General features: G+C 37.8%; 1 protein-coding gene across 2 annotated transcripts in view; it reads right to left on the bottom strand.

Moving 5' to 3' along the window:
- Srgap1 (SLIT-ROBO Rho GTPase activating protein 1) overlaps positions 1-12,819 on the bottom strand; it is a 273,907-nt gene that overhangs the window by 198,981 nt on the left and 62,107 nt on the right. The gene's annotated exons all lie outside the window — the stretch shown is intronic.

Here is a 12,819-nt window from a genome sequence, read left to right on the forward strand (position 1 = left end):
GATGTTGCCAATGTTAAGGCATTAGCAGAAATGCAGATGCAAATTGCCTTTGAGAAGAACAGATCTAATGCACTGTATATGTATCTTACTGGACAATAAGGTTTTAAGCTTGGGACATGGATGGAGAAAGCAGAAGAAAAGTTTTCATTCTGGGCTTAGGGTTGAGTGTGAACTAAATATCAAAACGGGAAGTGCGAAAGGCAAAAGGACCGGACTTCTGTGATTAGGTTAAGGGAGAGTGGGGTCAGACCCGGGGGATTTGCTTTTTTACATGTCAATGTGAGGAGGCTGTCTCCGTTGATTGGTTGGCCTGCTGGTTGGCAACAGCATACAGTTAGTAATTAGCCAATAAATATTTATGAAGTTCCTAATCTGGGCCAGCCAGAGCTGCACCAGACACCAGGACATAGTGATATTCTGACAGATGCAGTGTCTGCTCTTGCGAAGCTTGCAGTCTCGCAGGGATGTGCAGCTGCTTACAAACAGCAAGTTCCAGAACTCTAGAAAAGGGATGGATGACTATCCAAAAATCCCTCAAGTCATAGGAGCAGAGTCTATTTAATTCAAGAATTTCAGAAAATGACATTAACCAAGATATAAAAATGAAGCATGTATATAATTGTTAAACCCTCATTACTATGTAATATATTTTGGGGTGTGTTAAATTGAGAAGAAGAATTTGAGAATTAGAAAGGTATCAGGTAGCAATGGTAGAGAAATAGAATGTAGCTCTAGATAAAAGTTTTGAGTTTATTAATATACAATATGAAAAATGAGATCATTTCAAAATTACTCTCATATGTAAATCATAAGAAAGCCAGGATGATATTAGGCACTGTAAACAAAAAGAGACATAAGCCCTACCCTGAAAGACACCAGAACTTAGAATTAGTAAGTAGACAAAATTGTTCCAACCAACTGGACCACTTGCAACTTGGGTGACTCTGACCAGGGAACTACCCTCTCTGACTTCACTTTCTTCACCTGTATAATTGGGATGATAATGGCATTCATATCCCCCCAGGGACATTATCACACTGAATGACATAGAATACAACAGTGCCCAACACCTGGTATAGGCTAAGAAAAGATAAATGGAAGACCTCCAACTGTCCATATTATTTCTGTAGACACTCACAGTCTTTACCACTGTAGATGTCTGTAGTCCTCACAGGCTCCAAACACAGTTTGGAGAGTTGCCTAGGGTACACATGGCTATCTTATGCCTGGGGAGGAGCTTGTATCATACATCCCTGACCAAATATGACCTAAAATGTGAAGATTCAGTGCAATTATAGGGTCTCACTCCACAAGAAAAAGTTTCTCCAAACAAACAAACAACACAAAATTGGAAAATGAAACTGTTGCACAAGATTCATATACTTTAACCTAAAGACACAAGAAAGATGAAAATGAAAGACACAAGACACCCCCAAAGGAACACAATAATTTTCTTGTAATCCCAAAGAAAATAAAATTTATGAAATACTTTAAAAGAGACTTTAAAATAATGGTCTTAAAGAAGCTTAGAAAGATACAATATCAACAAACAATTCGATGAAATAAGAAAAATAATTCATGATCTGAATAAAAAATTCAACAAAAAGTTGGTGCACATTAGAAAGAGTCAAATGAAAATCTTTCAGTGGCAGAATTGCATGCATAAAATAAAAATATAATTGAAAGCCACACAACAGACTAGATAAAGTAGAAAAAAGAATGCCTGAACTTGTAGATAGTTTTTTGAATTAACTAAGTCAGAGGAAAACAAAAAAGAATTAACATGAGCAAAGAAAGCCCTGGGATCTATGAGAGACCATGAAGTTAACAAAATTTTGCATTATATAGGAGTTATAGAGGGAGAAAAGATAGAGAAAGGCACAGTAAACATTTTTAATAAAACAACAGCTCAAAATGCCCCAAGCCTTGGGAGATATATGACGTCTAGATCCAGCAAACTGAAAGAAGAACAATTAGATTCAACCCAAAGAGATCCTCTGTGAGGCACATCTTAATTAAGCTGTCAAAACTCTGAGATAAAAGCTGGGAAAATAGCTCAGTAGTAGAGTGCTTGCCTAAAAGGCAAAGTAAAACAACAATAATAAAAACCCCAAAACTCAAAAACAAAGACCGGATTCTAAAAGCAGCAAGAGAAAAATGTCAAGTCACATATAAAGAAACCCCCATTAGGCAAAAAAGTGTATTTTGTAGAAGAATCCTTGTAGACCAGGAGAGAATGATATATCAAAACTGCCAAAAGAAAAGAACTTCCTCCCTCCAGAATACAATACCCAGCAAAACTATCCTTCAGAATAAAAAAATTAAACTTTCTAAAATAAGCAAAAACTGAAGGAATCCATCACCATTAGACCAGCCTTATAAGAAATGCTTAAAGAATTTCTACATCTAGAAGCAAAAGGAAGATAACGATCATCATGAAAACATGTGACAGGAGACAGCTCATTTTCAGAGTGATACACAAATGAGACAAAGAAAAGAATCAACACCAAGCACAAAAAATTAACAATAAAAGGAAAAAAGAACAAAGGACATACAAAATAACCAAAAACAATTCAAATGATAGGAGTCATCTATCAAATAATAATCTTGAATGCAAATGGACTAAGTTATCCAATCAAAAGATGTAGAATAGTGGTTATCAGAGGCTTGGGGGAGGGATCTGGGGATGGGAAAAGGATGGTTAGCAGGTGAAGAGTGAAGTCCGATAGGAGGAAGACTTCTGATGTTCTACAGTATAGTAGGACACTATGACTGACAATAACTGATTATTTCAAAATAGCAAGGAGAGAGGTTTTTGAATGTTTTAAACACAAAGAAATGATGTTACTCATTATACATTGTACATATATTGAGATATCATACTGCACTTCATGACTATGTCAATTACACGTCAATTTAAAAAAAATGTAGTCGTAGACAGACAGAAGGTCTTTGTTTTGTTTATTTTGATACAGTGATAAGGATCAAAACCAGTGCCTCACATGCTAGGCAAGTGCTCTGCCCCTGAGCTACAGCCCCAGCCCAACCTGTCAATTTTTTAAATATATTTTGTTCTAAAATCATTCTTATTCATTTCCTTTTTCTCTCACTTGGCTTTCTTTCTTTCTCTTCCGCCCTATGCTACAATTTTCTTCCTTTTTGAGGCTAACATGTTGATGAGTGTGCAAACTAAGTAACAAATTCTCAGTAAATGTTAGTAGTATGTTCCTCCACTTTTTTTTTTTTTTTTTTTTTTTTTGGTACCAAGGATTGAACTCTGGGGCACTTAAACCCTGAGCCACATCCCCAGCACTTTTCATATTTTATTTTGAGAAAAGGTCTTGCTAAGTGGCTCAGGGCTTCACTAAATTACCAAGGTTGGCTCAGAACTCATGATCCTCCTGCCTCAGTCTCCTGAGCCACTGGGGATTACAGGGATGTGCCACTGTGCCTGGCCTCCTCCACTTTTCTTTGCTATAACACTTTTCCAGAAAATCTGAATTCTAGGACACATAAAGTGGTATAAGATGTCACTTATAAATTTTGATTTTTGCATTGCAAATATATCATTCTGTCATAATTTTAATAATGAAGCTATTAAATGTACACAGTATTAATTTTGTCTTCTCCTAGAAATTCAACTTAAAACCCTCCTCAAAGTTAAGATCCAGCTGGGCTTGGTGGCACACGCCTGTAATCCTAGCAGTTTGGAAGGCTGAGGCAAGAGGATCATGAGTTCAAAGCCAACCTCACTAACTTATCAAGGTGCTAAGCAACTCAGTGAGACCCTGTCTCTAAATAAAATAAAAATAGGGCTGGGGATGTGGCCCAGTGGTCAAATGCCCATGAGTTCAATCCCCAGTATCCGCCCCCCTCAAAAAAAAAACAAACAAACAACATTAAGATCCGATACTCCTCATTTGTTTCTCCAGACAATCATAAAATGTAAAGGCCTAGCATTAACCTACTATGATGAGATACTAAGTCACTGATATTCTAAGCAAATAGTTAATAATAAAATAAACATATAATGTCCACAGTGGATTCACCTTGAATTTGAGCGCTGGTATCATTTGCATCCAACATAACCTATCTTTAGTTTTAGGAAAGAAACGGTGGGCCACTTATTCTAAAAGAGTTTCTGCTAATAAGTCAGGATCAAGGTAACAAATCACACCACTTTAGCTTATCTGTTCTTGTGAGCCTCATGGACACACGGGATAACACCCAAAGCAGTGTCAGTCATCCCTCCTATACCAGGGTAAAATGAGACTGCTTAAGAGCTATAAATAGCCATCAACCAGATGGCATGGCTTGGCTCAAGTTGTGATCTCATCTTTTTAAACAAAAAATTTAAATTAATTCATTCCTTAATTCAATCATCCACTTGGCAAATACATATTACCTCAATACTATGTGCCAGCGCCTGCCAGGCACTGGCAAGACTGTGCCCAGAGATAAGCACTCTCTTGGAGATATTCATACGTTTCACTGGTTTTACATCCTCAGACTGGTTGTCAAGAACCAAGTCACAAAGCAACCAAGTAACCTCCAGGAGGATAGGTGATCTCCCTGGGAATTCTTCAAACTGCTCCCCTCGCAATTATCAATAAAAGATGGTATTCACACGAGAGCAAAGTTAGGAAAGTCCCCAATTACCTAAGGAATGAAGTAGGTAAGTGTGAATTTGCTCACTCACGATGTATTCTATGTTGTCAAAATGATAGCAAATATTATTTTTGAAAATCATACAATAATTTAGCTGTTGGTCAGGTTAAAAATTCTGATGTTCCTCCAAAAACTCTTCATGTAATGCCTAAATTAGATGTTCTATTAAATTATGGAATCAGGAAACATAATCTCAAAAAGTTAATGGAGAATCTATTTGTGATCTGCTTTATTCTTCATGAAATAAAGTTAGGGTTATGATGTGCTTTAAAGAAACCTAACTCATCCATAATTGAAGCCAACAGAATGATGATACCCACTTTCTATAAGGCTTAATTAAAGAATCTAATAAACTGAAAGACCTCAAAATTAAAACTAATGTGGCCACAAAAATCTAAAGACAAATGTTTTAGAGCTCTCCCACTTTTCAAGTGACTTCCTACTGAAATTAACAAATTTTTGTCAGTTGTCATCTATACTTCTTGTATAAAATTAAGGAATTAAAAAAAACTTATCAAAGTGTCTCACTTAGCCTAATAGGAGAGGAAATTATCTTGATTATATTATGCAACCAAGGAATTTTTAAATGGGCATTTGGAAGTAGATAATTTTGATTACAGAGAAGGAAGAAGGCTAGCTATTAAATACCATCTTAATTATATACACAAATGGCTATAATCTCAAACTTTTTTTCCGTTATATAAAATCATGTGAAATTTATTTAACATGACTGGTTAAAAAAATTTGTTATAGAACTATTTCCTCATCCTAATCACCTCTTAAATTACATAGTGCCAAATTAAAATACTAAAGTGTGAACAAATGATTTACAAGTCTTTATAAAATGATGTTGTAAGAATGGAAGAATATAAAGTAACAGCTGGGTGTGGTGGTGCACACCTATAATCTCAGTTATTCAGGTGGTTGAGGCAGGAGGATTGCAAGTTCCAATCCACCCTGGGACATTTAGGGAGACCATCAGCAACTTAGAGAGAATCTGCCTCAAAATAAACGATAACAAGGGCTACCTACGTATTTAGAGACAGAAAATATGTTACCAAAGAAAAAAGTGGCACTGTTTGATTCCATTCTAGGAAAATAATACATATAGATCCAGGTAAAAGAGTTGTAAGGTATTGCAAATCATTAATGGTACTTACTTCTGAGTGTTAGGATTATCATTTAATTTATGGATTGGTCAGCATAAGATGTCAGACTTAAATAGATGAGTAGGAAATGTGATACAAATTCTTCTCCTTTTTACCACCAGTGAGATGGCCTAGCACAGATGTTACCAATGATCTGCTATTACTGTCGTCCTGTGTATTCTCATGGTTGATCTACTTTCTAAATAGGATCTCACTAAGGTCTAGTCCCATGGTCCAGAGCAAAGGCTTAGTGCTTACTACTATTCCCTTTTACACCTGGGCATTTGCTTTGGATTCATGAATAGGATATTATCAGTTGGGTTAAAGTTCTGTCCACAAATTCCTTAGACTGGATTGGATTAGAAATCAAGATTCCTTTGATTATGAGTAATTAAATCTTGACTTTATTTATGATGAACAGTGGATGCACTGTAATGACTGCTAAGGAAGTCTAAAATGGAACAAGGATATTTTAAAAGCAAGTTTAAAAGGATCTATCATAATCAAAATGTATTTCTCTTGTAAAATAAATTATATATATATATATATATATATATATATATATATATATATATTTTTTTTTTTTTTTTTTTTAACCAAGGATTGAACTCAGGGACACTCGACCACTGAGCCGCATCCCCAGCCCTATTTTGTATTTTATTTATAGACAGTGTCTCACCAAGTTGCTTAGCACCTCGCCATTGCTGAGGCTGGCTTTGAACTTGTGATCCTCTCCTGCCTCAGCCTTCTCAGCCGCTGGGATTACAGGCGTGCACCACCATGCCCAGCCAAATTATTATATTTGAGCAATATATACTGTACCTCAATACTGATTCACTTGACCAATGTTCATTAAATGTTTTCTATGTTCCAGACTGAGGATAGATACAACAGTGAACAAAACAGAATCTTATGGACCTTATAGAGTTTATATTCTGGAGAAAGAGAAAGATACTAGTAACTATGCAAATACTCATAACTATGCAAATATGTAAATATATACTATGCTAAGTGCCATGAAAGAAAAAGTGTGAAATTGTATTTTTTAAGAACACATAACTAGGAGCCTACCCTAGCAATAGCAAGTGGCTTCTCCAGGGAACTATAATTTGAGCTCAAATCCAAAGGATGTGTTACTTAGAATTATAGTCCAGGAATAGCCTGTACAAAGGCTGAGGAAGGGAAGGACTGGAACTTTCAAGGAACTATGAGATGATCAGAGAGGAGGGAATGGCTAGAAATGAAACCAGAGACACGGGCAGGGGAACTGCTCATCCATGGCTTTTTCTTTTCTTTTTTTTCTTTTTCCCTGCCAATACTGGGGATTGAACCTAAGGCCTTGAGTGAGCTAGACAAGTATTCTATCACTGAACCATACCCCAGTCCTTAATTTTTTTTTTTTTTATCTTGAGACAGAGTCTGGCTAAGATGCTCAGGCTATGCTCAAACTTGAGAGCTTCCTGCCTCAGCCTTCTGAGTATGTGGGGACTACATGTGTGTGCTATATCTCCCAGCTCAGGGCTTTTTGTTATATTGTGGATGTATCATAAAGTAAAAAAAAAAATTCCTTTGAAAAGGTTTGAACTTGGAGGTTCAAAGTGAGCTGGCTGCAAAGTGGACATTGGGTTGGGGAAACCAATTAAGAGGATATGGCGGCATTCACGGCATTCATAGCCATGACCTGGCACTAGTCGCTGGCCCTAGGGTGGCTGTGGTAGAGATAAATATTTTCCTTAACAACAACAACAACAAAAAAAACCTGTTTATTTTCTCCCTAATGCTATTGTTCCCCTTAGTGTCCTTCCTATTTTCAGTTAATGGACTTAACTTAATTCTCTGTTATTCGCTCCTAAACCAAGATGGCACCCATTACTTCTCTTTCTCTCACACCTCCAACAAAACCAAACTGGTATTACAGCCATATTACCTTAAACGACACCAGAATCCACCTCTCACCCTTCTCACTGACTGCTGACAGAAGCCAGAACCACACAGCTCTTATCTTTGGATTGTCCCCATCTCTGTGGTCTCATTCTCATTGTCGCCTTGAGTCCATTCACACAGAAGTCAAAGTGTGACTTTTGAAATCTTAATCAAATCCTACTTGCCTTTATAATAGCCTTCACATAACTCTTGGAATAAAATCCAAGGTACAGTGTCCACCACGGCATCCCAGGTCCCAGAACTAGTCTTGGCCTTCCCTCACCCTCATGTCCTTGGCTCACCTCTTCTTGTTTAGGGTGTGTGTGTGTGTGTGTGTGTGTGTGTGTGTGTGTGTAGGGGAGGGTACCAAGGATTGAACTCTGGGGCATTTGACCACTGAGCCACATGCCCAGCCTTATTTTGTATTTTATTTAGAAACGGGGTCTCGCTTTTGCTGAGGCTGGCTTTGAACTCGCGATCTTCCTGCCTCAGCCTCCAGAGCTGCTGAGATTACAGGCATGCATCACTACACCAGGCTTGGCTCACCTCTTCTAATCACACTGCTCTCTTCCTGCTTTATAGACACCTCAGGAAAGTTTCAGTCTCTGAAATTCTGCCTTGGAACATTCTACCACCACAGTCATGCACGGTTAGCTCTTTCATTCAGGTTTCTGTCCAAAAGTCACCTCCTCAGAGGCTCAGTCTCATTAGTTATCTGGAAAATGTCAATGAAGACAAAAATGAAACATGATCTTACACCCAGTAGACTGGGAAAAATAATTAAAATGTGTTATAATACCAAGAGCTGATAAAAAGTGGATCAACTGGAACTCTTAATCACTTGTGGGTGAGAATGCAAACTGGTACCACTCCTTTGGAAAACAATATGATAATCTCATATGAAGTTGAACATTGATATATCCTATGACCCAGTAATTCCACTCCCAGAAACTGGCCATGGAGAAACTCCAGTACTTGTATATCAACAGACACACACACAAATTTTAGCAGCACTGTTCAAACAGCAAAAAGCTGGAAACAATTCAAATATCCATCAACGAGGGTATGAATCAATTGATTTTGCACATTCACACAACAGAACATAATTCAGCTGTTAAAGTGAATTAACTATAGCAACATGCCACAGCGTGGAGCAATGATACCATTTTTACAAATCCAAACAAACAATACATAGGGCTTAGTGTAACGCTAATTTTTAAATTAAAGATGAGAAAGATACACAGGACATTTAGGAATTAGTTACTTCCAAAGATAGGCAGGTAGAAAGGATGGGGGAAGGTACAGGAAGGTGCAACAGAATCAGTAATGCTTAAGTTTTAGACTAGGTGATAGGTTCACTGGTGTTACTCTGTTATGCTTCATAGTTTGTATATGTTAACTGTTAATAAGAAAAATTAAATTAAAAGGTAAATTCCATAGCTGAACACAGATAAGGAAAAAATTACTACTGAAGGCAACTTTCCCCCGCTGAACATAATAATAGCAACCACACCTCTTCTTTGGACTTCAGTTTTCTTTATAGCACATATAACTACCAAAAGTGTATATATGCATGTATACACACACACACACACACACACACACACACACACACACCATGTTAATCTCCTTCTTTAAGTCTCTCCCACTAGAATGTAAATTCCATAGCTGTGGGATCTCTGTCATTCTTGTCCATCACAGTGTCCCCAGGTCTAAAAGGGTACGTAGAATACACTGTAAATGTTTATGGAATGAATGAATAAATAGGTGAAGAAATGGTCTAGAAGGTACAAGCAAAGTACTATAGCATAAAAGGATTTGTGCCTGGTCTCTGAAATCTGAAATCTCCGGGTTCAAACCCGAGCTCTAAAATCAGTCTTCTCAGTTGGGTGACCTTAAAGGGAATTACTTCTCTTGAATCTCAGATTCCTTATTTATAAAACTAGGTAAGGGGGTGGTTGTGATGATGAAAGAAGGACTTTAGCACTTTGCCCAGCAAAAGCTATTATTATTATTAGGCAAAACCAACATAATTTCCCCCATAAAAGATATCCTTTCTTGGTGGCTTGAAGCTATTTGAATTTTTCAGGCAGTTTTTCTATGACCAATTTCCTCCACACCCAATTTTGAAACATGGATCAATTTGGGATGCTATAGTTATTTCTGCAGTTTGGTCAGACTACAGAGATGTACCAGGAAATCTTAAAACCACTAAATTTCCAGTGTGTCTGTGGTAGCCACCAGCTTACAAGAACAGCAAGGTGAGAACAGTAACAATACACCTGCTGCTCATTGAGGGTGCTCTGCATGATAAATGACACAGATATAGCTTCTCATTAATTTCTCCTAGCTTGCTTGGGAAGCTGGTGCCCACAGGAATTCCAGAAGGCAGCTGATTGTCAACTGTTGTCAGCTTTAGGCCTGAGCAGGTTCTGGGATGGAAACCGTAATCCGATGGCAATCAGAAATTCTTGGGAGTAGATTTTTACTCTGAACTATAATACATCTTTTTAAAACAAAACCAAAACACAAAAATCAAAATCTTTCACATCCATAATGATGTCTGATTTTATGGTGGTAAAATCCAACCTATAGTGCTGACTCCCCTAAAAACTACAATAGCACTACCTGTACCCTGAAAGTACTAACTGCAGACCTGCTGGCTTACACCGCTCCCAGCATGCTCACAGTAAAAACAAACTTCTCTGAACTAACTCATGCTTTCCCACTTGGACTCCAGCCAAAGTCCCAGGTAGCCCTCCTTCCAGATGCACATACCCTCTTGGAGAATTCTTAGTGCTACTGAAAGATTTGCTCCAACTTGCGTGGCTCTAGGCCCACCGGACACCAAGGGTTCCAGTGACTTGGGAGGATCCCAAATTAATACTAATGACCCATAATTATAAATCAACAGTGTTTACTGTGTATCCGGTGGTATTTATTCTGAGCATTTTACATATATTCTACTCATTTAATGAATCTGCATGACTACTCTATGAGGTAGATAGACAGCTGGCAATATGACTAAATCCCACAGGTGAGACCCCTGAATGCAGGCACATGACATCTACATGCAACCTGACTTTTCAGAGAAACATGAGACTAGAGCAGAAATCAGCCAGTCCATCCCAAATATGCAAATGACCCCCAGAGTAGAAAAGTCTGTGGCTCTCAGTGGTTTGGCTTCATGATTGTGATCAAGTGGGGCACCCCCATATCCCATCCAAACTGCAATTTCTCCAGAATTAATTGAGCTGAAATAAATGGGGGGTGGGAGGAGCTGAGATGGGGTAGTTAATTATTTTGTCACAGTCGATGACTACCTCTCATCAAGTGTAGTGGCCTGCATGCAATTCTCAGATCTTTCTTAAATCCCATTGCCTTTCATGCCACTGAGGTTACTTGACCCTCCCTTCTCAGCTTTCAACATACCCACACTTCCTCTTGGAATTTTTTCCTAACTCAAACATCTCCCTGTCACTTCCCTGTAGCCTCTCTGAGCTCACAACACTTTATGGATATTTCCTATGTAATTAGTGTTTTCATTTTTTATTTTATTTTGTCCTTCTCCCCTTTTAGCATCTTTAAGCCCAAGCGTGCCGTTTTTCTCAGTCGCTGGGCTGTAGCAGACAAGTCATATACGCTTACTGAATGAATGAAGTTGGGAAACCACTGCTCCTCAGAGCCCCACATAATTCCTTATCATGCACCTAAAGAACAAGCAGGATGGAAAAATTAGAAATGGAAGGAGTCCTGCTCTGATGGGGATCTGCTTGATTTGTAAGGAAGGAATTATAAGAGAGTCCTTTCTGGGAGTTTTGCTTCTAGCCCTAGAATTTAAGCTTGCCCTGTTTTCAATAAAACAATAACCAGCACTCCCACCTATGACCAAGCCTTGCATTTAATCCTTGGGACTTCTCACTTCATTAATATCCAAGTTTCTGAATAGCTTTTGAAGTTCAGTGAAAGGCTGTTCACAACGTTTTTGAGCCGAGTTTCTGTTCTGAGAATTACTTTTTCTTTTCAGGGCAAATCCCATTTGGTTTTCCTTTATGGTTTCTAATAAATGCTGTTTAAAAGGTTGGAGGCATTGAAGGTGAAGAGAGAAAGATACATCTAGAAGTTGTTAATCAATATGGAATTTCTCTGGGCGTCTGTGTGACCTCAACGTTTTTCACATTTCCACAGGTCTCCTTGGAGATGGTTGCTATGATCACTCAGTGTCCCCAGCTAAAAATCTTCAAAATGTGGATCGCTGCTTTTATTCTCTTGTCTCCTCTTTATTAGCTGTTTTTGCCTCACACAGTTTTATTTCTCCATGAATGCAGTCTGCTCCTAATTTTTTATTACATTATATTATAACACAGATATCCCCATTCTTTTGGTTCCTCTGGAAATGGTTTATTTCGATTGCAACATTGGACAGTCCAGTACATTAGAAATACCATTTATATTTTTACCTTTTCTGGTTCCCTGAAAGTACGTTATTCATGAGGCAGTCAGTCCTGCCTACCTCTTTTCAAAAACGCTAATCTACACTGGAAAAAACTGAGCACCACCAACAAAAAACGCCCAACCTGGTTGATTCTTTTCATGTTGCTTATTTAACAAGCTCTGGGCTTGAAATATCCCAAGATTAATTTTAAATGTATGCCACATTTGTATCCCCTTCCTTATTAAAGTTAATGTAAACGTACTTTTTATTGATTCTATATCCATTATTCACCATTTTAAATATCTGAGTTATTTCATGATGGTTTCTCACAAATATATAAGAAGAAAAGGAACTTGAAATGCTGAGTAGATGAGAAACAAATTTAAATGCAACAGCCACAAACAGTCTTATTAGCACACTCCAAGGGAGGTTAGATGCTTTGCTGAAATCCACAACTCAAAAGTAAGTTACAAAACAGAAGAGTAGGGGAGTTTCTGAAGTCTCAATTATGTAGATCTGGTGAAGAAGGACTACATTTAAGAGAAAAAAAAGGGGGGAAAAATAGAGTTAATGAATCAGGGGGAATGGTTGTTACACAGAAACTCGTAGTTTTCCTTTATTTACCATGTCTTTGGAAAAGAGGAA

The sequence above is a fragment of the Urocitellus parryii genome, chromosome 5, assembly GCF_045843805.1.
Source record: "Urocitellus parryii isolate mUroPar1 chromosome 5, mUroPar1.hap1, whole genome shotgun sequence".
NCBI lineage: Eukaryota > Metazoa > Chordata > Mammalia > Rodentia > Sciuridae > Urocitellus > Urocitellus parryii.